Below are 11515 nucleotides of genomic sequence, written 5' to 3'. Positions count from 1 at the left end.
TTTTGATTCAGAGTTTGTTTATTGAATAGCCTGTGACAATTTCCTATTTATTTGGTATTTTAACTCAGTTAAGACCATTCTTTATAAACTATTCCAGAGACACAAACCTTACTTTATCTAATAACGTATAACAGAAAAAGAGTAACATCACAAATAAAAGAAACAGAATTTTCAATGTATTAATACAGATGTAAAAATAAGTAAGTTATTTGTTAAAAACATTAGATTCTTACCTCGCTAGGTAAACAATTCCAAAATTATTTAACTTTTTTAGAGAATAAACTTTTTTATTGAGATATAATTGGCATATTGCATTATATTGGTTTTAAGTGTGAACATAAAGATTTGATATACATATATATTGCAAAATGATCACCACAGTCCAATCTAATTAACATCCATAACCACACATAGTTACTTGTGATGAGAACTTTGAAGATCTACTCTCAGAGACTTTTAAATATACAATATGGTATTATTAACTATAGTCACCATGCTGTACATTACATCTCCGGGGTTTATTTTATTTCAGAACTGGAAGTTTATGCCTTTTTTGATGACCTTCACCCATTTGATCTCTCCTCCCTTCCACTGCCTCCCATGTCTGGCAATCTGTTCTCTGATATCAGTAGAAAGTCCCATTTATTCATTTGGAATTTTGCCTAATATATTCATGTCTTGAAGCAACTAGGAATAAACTTTTTGAAACTAAGAAAAAGAACCCTAGCAATACATGAAAACCACAAGCAAAAGCTGAAGAGCTATAGAAGTGTCTAGTTTTATTGCAAGTGGTGGCTGATTTACAGATAAGGAAGAGAAAAATCAAGCCAGAAATTTCCAAAATTAATTAGCTTCTGGGTAATGGGAGCAAAAGACAGACAGTTTGCTTATCTTTCATAGTGTGAGAGTACAGAACACACTCTTTTGTCTGTCAAACCCTCTGCTAGTCTGAAAACCATATTCCTTTCCCTGACTATCCACATGATCATGGCAGGAACAATCACTGCGTCAAATGTAACCTCATTAATTGGTCTAGGAAAAGGCATCTGAAGAAGCAAATCCAGTGGTCCTTTGCAAAGGATTTTGTGGTAGGGATCCCAAGAGAGGCCAATATCTCTCAGATGCTTAAAACTGTAAGAAGTAAAATTTAAAAGCATTTTTTCTACCACATGGTAGGAAAGAAATCAAACTGATCCACAGAGAGAAATTGAAAAAAAAAAATGGAATTGCCAATGGATTTGAAATTCTTAGTCCCTGTAGCTCCTGAAGGCTGGCTGTATACACCCCTTGCCTTCCTAAGGCATGGCTAATGAAATCTTTCTTGGATTCGACTGAATATCACAACAGCTTTCTAGCAAATTCTCATTTACCTATAAACCAAATTGGGTTAGACTACAATAACTTGCCAAAAAGTTTTCTAACTAAACAGATATTTAATATATACTGCTTTATCTCTGAAACTGATAAATTGCCAAATATGGGCATAAGCATATTAAGAGAAATTATATTAGCAACTGCTAGTAAAATTAGAGTATCTATCTTAGGAAAATAGGCATGTAGACAAAAAACAGATTATATAGCAAATGGTAGAAAGCAGAGGAAATAATGAAAACTAAAAAGTGAAAGCATAAGATCAGAATTAAAATAAAATCAATTACATTCTTTAGAAAATTAATTCAGATGAAATAAACACAACACAAAATAACAGCTTCTATTGGATGAAAAAAATTCCAGCTGCAAGCCACCTGTAAATCTTGCCTAAAATGAAGTTATTCAGAAAAGTTGAAAGTATAGGCAAAGATATATTAAAGTATACCTATTATCAATATCAGAAAAAGTTGAATTCAAGATGAAATATGTGAATAGAACAGAGTATTGCTTTATAATATTAAAGACCATAATCCCAATGAAGATATAAATTATCTTGAGTCTTAGGTAGCAAGTAGCAAAGCACAAGAAATGTTTTTTTAAAAAAATAAATTTATTTATTTATTTTTTGGCTGTGTTGGGTCTTCGTTGCTGCGTGCGGGCTTTCTCTAGTTGCCGCTAGTGGGGGCTACTCTTCGTTGCAGTGCGTCATTGCATTGGCTTCTCTTGTGGAGCACGTGCTCTAGGCGTGCGGGCTTCAGTAGTTGTGTCACATGGGCTCAGTAGTTGTGGCTCACAGGCTTAGTTGCTCCGCAGCATGTGGGATCTTCCCGGATCAGGGCTTGAACCCATATCCCCTGCATTGGCAGGCAGATTCTTAGCCACTGTGCCAGCAGGGGAGTCCCCAGAAACATCTTCATAAAATAAACTACAGACACAATGAGGGATATAAAGATGTATTTGAATATATATGGGGGACATGCCTTAATTTTTAAGATATTTTATGCCTAAATTAATTTATACATTATTTGAAGATATACATAATTAATTTAGGTACAATAATTCCATTGAGAAATAGAAAAAAGAAATGGAATTGCCAGTGGATTTGAAATTCTTAGTCCTTGCAGCTCCTGAAGGCTGGCTGTATATATCCCTTGCCTCAATATTTTAAGATATTTTATACCTAAATTAATTTATACATTCAATCTATTTCAGTCAGATTCCTTCCATAAAGATTTATGTTTTGTTTTTGTATCTGTTTTTTTTTTTTTGTCTTTTGACTTAGATGAAGATAGAAAGTCATGTTGGAAACAAAACTTAAGAGACAAAGTCATCAAAATTCTGAGAAAGAAGAGTAGTAAGAAGAGACTTGGTCTATTAGATATCAAAATATTCTTAAAGCTAAAGTAGTCATTCACCAAAAAAATCAAAAGAAAAATAATGTACAACTCAACTGAACAGAATAAACAACATAGAAATAGAACAAAGTATGTATGGAAAATTAGTTATGATGAGGGTAGAATTTCTAATGAATGAAAAAATTAACAAATGTTTTGGGGAAAACTGGATGGCCATAGAGAAAAATCTCTCACTTATCTTAAAATAAGTGGAGGCTTCCCTGGTGGTGCAGTGGTTGAGAGTCTGCCTGCTGATGCAGGGGACACGGGTTCATGCCCCGGTCCGGGAAGATCCCACATGCCGCAGAGCGGCTGGGCCTGTGAGCCATGGCCGCTGAGCCTGTGCGTCCAGAGCCTGTGCTCAGCAACGGAAGAGGCCACAACAGTGAGAGACCCGCGTAAGGCAAAAAAAAAAGAAAAAAAAGTTCAAAATGAATAAGAAACATAAAACATTAAAATAAAATAAAGGCATACCATAAAAATAGAAAAATATTTTAAAAATATATACTTAGAAATAACTTTTCTAAGTGAGTTTGGATGGTGGGAGATCAGATTTTTTTAACTCGAAGGTTAATTTTTTTTAATGAATAAATCTTACTATTTAAAATCTATATTTGAAACCAACTCTATGAGACTTAATTCATATGCAATTAGATGCAGAGCATTTTAAGTGCTGAATTTGACCCATTTTGACATAGGTACACACCAATGTTACCATCACCATATTCAAGATACATAACACTTGCATCGTCACAAAATGTTCTCTTCTACTCCTTTCCCAGTCAATCCTCATTTTCTATCTCCAGGTTGAAGCAAACATGGATGTACTTCCTATCATTATAGATGAGGTTTATTCATCCTGGAGTTCTGTACAAATGAAACCACACAATATGTGCTATTTTGTGTCTGGCTTCTTTCCCTCAAGATAAGTATTTGAAATTCATCCATGTTGTTGCATGTTTCAAGGATTCATTTTTTTAACAGACAAGTAATATTCCATCGAATGCATATATGATGACTTCTTTATTTGTTGGGGGCATTCCTTTCTCAGTTTTTGGCTATTATGAATAAAATTTCTGGGAACATCTGTGTCCAAATCTTTGTAGGGATCTATAGTAAGCTGAGGAATAGCCTCCAAAAAAATCAGGTCCTAATCCCTGGAACCCATAAATGTTACCTTTTATGGGAAAAGGGTTTACACAGATATGATTAAGCTAAACATTTTGAGATGGGGAGATTAGCTTGAATTAGGCAGATGGGGTCTAAATGCCATCACAAGTGTCCTTAGAAGACAGACAGAGGAAGATTAGACATACAGGGAAGGGAAGGTGATGTGAAGACAGAGCAGAGAGAGATTTGAAGATGCTGGCTGTGAGTATTGGGGTAATGCTGTCCCAAGCCAAGGAATGTCCTCAGCCACCAGCGCCTGGAAGAGACAAGGAACAGATTCTCCCCCTAGAACTCCTGAAGGAAAAGCAGGCCTGCCAACACCTTGTGCTAAGATTTCGAACTTTTGGTCTCCTGATCTGTGGGAGAATACACTTCTGTTATAGCAAGCTACACTATTTGTGGTAATTTTTTACAGCAGCCATAGGAAACTAACACAAGAACTACATTTTGAGTTTTCTTTTTTTTTAATTTTGATTTTTATCAGGTAACTACCTAGGAATATCATTGCTAGATTGTGTAGTAAATATAGGTTTAACTTGATAAGAAACCACTAAATTCTTTTCCAAAACTGCTGCACCCTTTTCAGTTTTCACTAGCAATAAATGAGTTTCATGTATTCCATATTCTCATCAGCACTTCTTATTCTCTGTTTTCATTTGTTTGTTTAGTTCTAACCATTCTAGTAGGTATATAATGTTACCTCAATATAGTCTTAATTTGCATTTTTCTGATGACTAAAGATCAGAGCAACTTTCATCGTACTTATTTTGTCCATTTGTATAGTTTCTTTTGTGAAGTACTTTCTCAGATATTGTGCCCCTTTAAAGAAACCTGAATTGTCTTCTTGTGAAGATCTGAGAGTTCTTTACGTAGTTAGGTAAAAGTCCTTTAACAGATATGTGTATTAAAAAATGTTTTCTCCCAAGTTTGGCTTGCCTTTTATGTTGTTAATGTGTATTTCAAAGAACACAGGTTTTTAATTTTGATGAAATCAATTTTTAATGTTTTATGATATCTATCTGCCCCAGAGTCAGAAGGATTTTGCAACTAGTTTGTTCCTGATGTATAATAACTGTGTAGCAACTTGTAGCTACCTCAGCCCTCCTGAACTGTGAACTCCCCCCTCAACTTGGTAAGACCAATGTGCTGTGCTTGGGATCCCTCTCCCTGCTCTGTAATGTGTCTCCCAAAAATGAAACGTGATGTGATTGTAAAGCTTACCTCATTTGCTTTCATTCTTTCAGGAATCCAACTCATGTATTACCTGTTGCCTAATATGCTCAATTTTACAGTTTGTTCGTGGTCAGAAGGTAAATCTTGTCTCTTTTATCTATTGTGGCTGGAGGTAGAAGTCTCTGAAATGATATTTTTTAAGAATAAAGAAATTATTAAACATTGCCTGGGCAGGGGATGCTATTAAACCCTATTAAAAGACAAATTATGAACTGTGAGTAATTTTTGCCATATACATGTCAATGAGTTAACAACCTTAGTATGGATTAAATGTTCTACTGTTTAATATAGAAAAATATCTCAATAGAAGATGCAAAATGGATCAGATAATTTGCAAAATAAAAATATAAAAATAGCTGGCATGGCCTTGACAGTTACGTTTCTGAAGTGTACTTTGGCCATATAAATGTAAAATGTAAATACTCCTTGAGGATTACATGCATTTGCTCTGGGAAAGTAACTCTAGCTAGCTGCTTTAAATTTTTTGTAATAACTTACTTCCTCTGGTGCCTGATGATTATTAAACCAAAGCCTCCGCTGAATAGACAGCATACAAAACAATCCTCTTCCCCAAACCCAAACCCACTTACATCTCCACTGGACTAAGAATGCACTCTTGACTTAGAGGTTGCTCAGTCATCATCTGATTGATGAGATGAGCTGGGATTTGAATTTATAGTCAGAGAGGGGAGGAGTGCAAATTTAAAGGTCTCACTGTACTCCACGCAAAATAACCCAAAATCTCTGATCCCAGACAACTGTCACATTCTGCAAATGCTCAAGTAGAAAAGCCTGGTGGCCTCCAACAAAGTAGGTATTAAGCAGGAGTTACAAGTAAATGGCAGGAGCTAGAACCGGAAGTTGTGGAGACATAAAAGATGAAGTGGGTAGTATAAATTTAGCCAGGGTGAATAAACAAAGCAGGAGGAGAGAAAGAGAAGCAGATTACCAGAGAAAGATTACTGGAGTGGGAAGACAGAGAACGAGAGAATCTTCCCTGCTTTCCCCCCAGTTACCGAGCTCTCTGGTTTCCAGCCTTTTCTGAGATTTATTTTGTGCTCCTGAGTTCTACTTGTAACGGACAAGCATTTCATTTGCTTGTCTAGCACACTTGTCCATTTTTGCGTACTTAATTTTCTTAGGGAATCTATTCTTCCATTCGACACGATCTTATGGTAACTCTCAGCCACCATTTCCCACCTGTCCCTATGCTTACCACCCTGCTTATCAAAATGGAGAAAACACCCCTCTTTCAATCAATATTCCACTAGTGCTTTTAGTTTCATTCCCTCTTTCCTTCTTAATGATCTTACTGTTTCACATACCCCTTCTCTCTCTGGTATTAACAATACTTCCACCTTAGATTGAGATCATTGGAAACAGACTCTGAAACAGTGATTTGTGTGAAAAATATAGACGGGGGGCTGCGCAGTCTCGGGAAGAATATCTATAAATGAGCAAGGGAAGCAGGACTTGGCAGAAGGAAAATGAGTGGCTTTTCCAATAGAGGTCTCAGCCAGTCCTGTGGAGATATAGCATGGTCCTTCAGAGCCGTCCCTAATTAAAGCAAAGGGCTGGGTTAGGGTAAGAGTTGAGTGAGCTCTGAATGAGGCAATATGAAGACATGCCCTATAAATGGGGTTCTCAGGGAGATAGCTGGCAGTCAGGTCAAATTGTGACTATTCTGTGAACACGGGGCTTTCTCAGGAACTCTAAACTGACAAAGATTCTCTCCTTGCTGAAATTCTACTCAGTCTCCCCTCAACTCTCTTCTCAACTAGACTTTGACTTTTGAGCTTCCATTTCATCTCTGCATTGTGCAAATTTAGCAAGAACCCTACTAAGTCAGTTTAGCCATATTCCTCCGTTCTCGATATCTGATCACTCTTGGTATCTAATTGGGTTCCCCCTCCTCTACCATCCCCCAAGTGATGTCTGGTCACCCTGGCCTGCCTTTGGTAAGAATCTCATTAGGCCAATTTAGCCAGAATCCCCTCTTCACTGTGATGTTTCCTCTTAGTAATTTTCCATCCACTGACCCCCACCTTTCTCCCTGACTGTAAATTGTGAATTTTCCTTATTGTATTCAGAATTGAGCCCAGTTCTCTATACTGAGGTCTCTTTTCCCCTATGTTATTAGTTTTTCTGAATAAAACCTGCTTTTACCACTTTACTGTCCAGCTCTGTTTAATCTTTGACAAAACCTACTTTGACTTCTCCGGTGACTCTTAGGCTGTTGATTTTCATTGGTACTATGGCTGCAAGGCTGATGATTTTCAAGCTACGATGGAACTGGCAAGAAGGAGCTGGGAACAGGCAAGTTAAAAATGCCACGTAGCTCACTGTTCTTACCAAGGCTTTTGTTTTTTTTGAATAAATTCCCCTTGGGTTGTTGTAAGTCTTTGGTTAATTTTCAGAGTACTGAAAAAGTTCATAATTTTGGCCAATGTCCTCATTGTTTTTATGAAGAAGAAAGTTTTCAGAGGTCCTCATTCCATCACTCCAGAAGTGCTTCTGCTTATCTTGGAATTTAGACAATCGTGCTGTAAAAATCTACTGACATAAGGTGCATAGGTTCTAAAAATTAGAGACAGAGATATACTGTAGTGATTCCCCCTGGCTCTGCTTTTCTTATGATATGAAATGACAGGTGAGAGTTAACCATCCTTTGGGAGGAGCTGGCTGACTTTAATGGCATAGCCCTCCTCCACCATGAATCTCTTGTGAGTTAAAACAGAGTGTGGAATGCCTACTGTTGGCTAAAAGACTGCTTCGTTGTATCTTAGTTTCAGAATCTGGACCATTTTTCCAAGCCTTTCAGGCCTCCAACTCTCCTGTTAATTCCACAATTTCATTTAACCTATTTCTTCTGGACAAGTGTAGAATTTTATAGTTCAAATCCCTTCTCCAGGGCTTCCCTGGTGGCACAGTGGTTGAGAATCTGCCTGTTAATGCAGGGGACACGGGTTCGAGCCCTGGTCTGGGTAAATCCCACATGCCACGGAGCAACTAGGCCCGTGAGCCACAACTACTGAGCCTGCGTGTCTGGAGCCTGTGCTCCGCAACAAGAGAGGCCGCAACAGTGAGAGGCCCACGCACCGCGATGAAGAGTGGCCCCTGCTTGCCACAACTAGTGAAAGCCCTCGCACAGAAACGAAGACCCAACACAGCCAATAAATAAATAAATTAATTAATTAATTAAAAGAAGGCTCAACATTAAAAAAAAAAAATCCCTTCCCCAAATGTCTTGGAGTAAAGAGATGCTCATGTGTGATAAACATCAAGATCAAAGGTGTTGCTTGAGATAATTTCAATCTGTTTGTTTGCTTTTTAAAATTTATTTATTTTATTCATTTGTCTTTGGTGGTGTTGCTCAGGCTTTCTCTAGTTGCGGATTGCAGGGGCTACTCTTCGTTGCTCAGACTTCTTCTTGCGGTAGCTTCTCTTGTTGTGGAACACAGGCTCTGAACGTGGGCTTCAGTAGTTGTGGCTCGCAGGCTTAGTTGCTCTGCAGCATGTGGGATCTTCCCGGACCAGGGCTCAAACCCATGTGCCCTGCATTGGCAGGCAGATTCTTAACCACTGCACCACCAGGGAAGTCCCAATCTTTATGTTTAGACACTTCCGTTCACCTCACTGGAGGGAAATACAGCCATAAGTGGTAGAAATAGGTTGATGAGACTTGTGTGCAGGGACTTTTTGTCCTCGGCTCTACCTCTAAGTGTGTGCTTTTCCGCAGTTTTTTCCACACTGAAATTCTCATCAGAGGAGACAATTTAGCAACATTTCCCACATGCTTTGACATTTTTTTTTTTTTTGAGGAAAATGTTTCATTCTATTAGGTTAATTCCACCCCAAGGTATTTGCATAAGTGGTGTGGGTCTGGCCTTCGACGTTATCTTCCTGAATGTTCTCTGATTGCGCACTCAGGCGTATTGTAGACACAGGGTCTGGTCTCATTGAATCTTGTGCTATCTTTACCAAATCAAATCTGTAAAGTTCACTTGCAATTTAACGTATTGTTTCTGAGTCATCTTGACATTTTGACTTCATAAGTGTAAACTGAAAACTGCATTTACTGGAAATCTGTTTTTAAAAATAAAACAACATAGGCCAGATCCATGACCTACAGATGCATTATAAAATTAGGCAATGCTTATGAGATAATGCTTTTGAAGGAAATTTTAAAAAATAAATTTATATCTGTTTTTAAAGCACATAAAATTGCAAGACTGCGTTGAATAGGAACAGAAAATATACAAGCAATAGTGTAAATTATTAGGATGGAATCTAGTTTTTTAAAAGCCGGGGGGGCGGTCCCTGGTGGCCTAGTGGTTAGGATTCCAGGCTTTCACTGCCATGGCCTGGGTTCAGTCCTAGATTGGGGAACTGAGATTCCACAAACCATGCAGGGCGGCCAAAAAAATAAAATAAAATAAAAGGGAGGCAGAGAGCATAGTCAAATGTTAAAAGGGTGACGATGTTTAGCATTGTTAAAAGAACTGACTGGGAAGTTTCTCTTTATTTCAAAGTTATAAATATAAATAAGTACGATTTTTGGCATAGCGTGCCTATATTTGAAAATCAGTGCATAATGGTTTTTATTAATAGAACCTTTGCATAATTCATAATAAATGATTCTAGTAATATTGAAAGTTGAAATTTTCCTGGCAGATAATTTTTATTAGCGACTTAAAGAGTCTAGAGTTATTTCTTGCTGCTGAATGGGATCACAATATGACCAATTCCATCACTTTATTTTTCTTAAGCATTTAGAAATACTCAGGCATGTTGGCATTTAGAGGTAAACAAAATGGCTAAGCGGGGGTGAAGAGGAATTTAGAGTATGCTTACCTTATATATTCTAAGGTTAAGAATTTTGGGCAGTTATAAAAGGTTTTTTTTGGGGGGGTGGGTGTAGGATACCTGGGAAATTTGAATATAGACTAAGTATTAATTAGGTGACACTAGGAGATTATTATAAATTTTGTCAGGTGTGAAAAATGTCACTGTGATCATATAGAAATAGATGTTTACTTTTCAGGGGTGCACACTAAAATATACAGAGGTGAGATATTGTAACATCTGAGGGAAGCGAAGAGGAGATGGTGAAGTTACTTCTGAGTGGAGCCCGATACGTTCGGTTCTAACAAGTTCAAGCTGAACCACCCACTGAGGGTTATGTCTCCCTGGTGAAAATCAGCCCCAACACATCCCAGTTCCTGCTGGTCTCCTCCTGAGATGTGGTGGTGCATCTCTACCATGGGCTGGCCATTCAGCTCAAGTACCAGCACCCAGCGCTCTCTCGGATGTGCGTTCAATGGTCTGACACATGCCTGGAGTGGGGGGATCAAACCCTCGACTGAAAACACATGATTCCAGCACTGATCAGGGAGATCTGGCTGGAACCCATGATGCCCCTACCAGATGTGTTGAATACTGTTCAGAAGTGAATGTGGTAGTTACTGGGCCTTGGGATCAGACAGTTAAATTGTGGCATCCCAGAACTCCTTGTAATGCTGTGACCTTCTGTCTATGAGTAACACCCTCTCTGTTTGGAGATCAGCTGATTGTGGACAAGGTGGGCAGTAAAGTGTTAATGTGGGAATTACAGAACACGGGTTACGTGCAGCAGTGCCGGGTGTCCAACTTGACGTACCAGGCTCGCTGCCTTTGAACATTTTCATATAAGCAGTTTTGTATTAAGCTCAGTTGAAGGCCAAGTGGCAGCTGAGTACTTGCTCCCAAGCCCTGAGATACAGAAGAAGCATGTCTTCAAGTGTCAAAGAAAATAATATTGAGCAGATTTGTCCTGTCAATGCCATTTCTTTTAACAACATCTACGGTACGTTTGCTATGGGTGGTTCTGATGGATTTGTAAATATTTTGGGTCCAGTTAACAAGAAGCGACGGCGCTGGTTCTGTAGATACCCCACCAGCATCACACCACTTTTCTTCAGTAATGATGGGACTACACTTGCAATAGCGTCATTATATATGTATAAAACGATGACATGGGACATCCTGAAGATGGCATCTTCTCATTTGCCAAGAGACAGATGCAGAAAAAAAACCTAAGTCCACCTAATCATCTCCTGAAAGTAGTTTCTCTACGGAAAGCTTTTCTGCTTCCTACAAATCGTACTTACCCCCTGGATGTGTTAGAGCCATCGCTGTTACATTATTTAGTATGGATTTCTCTGTTTTCTGTCTTATGAAAGTCTTGTCTGTGTGTCTTTCCATACTGACTTTGTGTAGAATGACGATTCTTTGTTTCTTTTGTATTTGTTCTTTACTCTAAAATACTTCGACAGAAGAAAACTAAAAGAAACAAATATGGCAAAATT

General features: G+C 38.2%; 1 pseudogene; it reads left to right on the top strand.

The window, feature by feature from the left end:
* The first annotated feature begins 7454 nt into the window (after positions 1 to 7454).
* Positions 7455 to 11256, top strand: LOC116763265 (annotated as a pseudogene).
* Positions 11257 to 11515: the final 259 nt, after the last annotated feature.

The sequence above is a fragment of the Phocoena sinus genome, chromosome 12 (assembly GCF_008692025.1).
Source record: "Phocoena sinus isolate mPhoSin1 chromosome 12, mPhoSin1.pri, whole genome shotgun sequence".
Lineage (NCBI taxonomy): Eukaryota > Metazoa > Chordata > Mammalia > Artiodactyla > Phocoenidae > Phocoena > Phocoena sinus.
The sequence above is the reverse complement of the archived record's forward strand: the minus strand, read 5'-3'. Positions and strand labels throughout refer to the sequence as shown.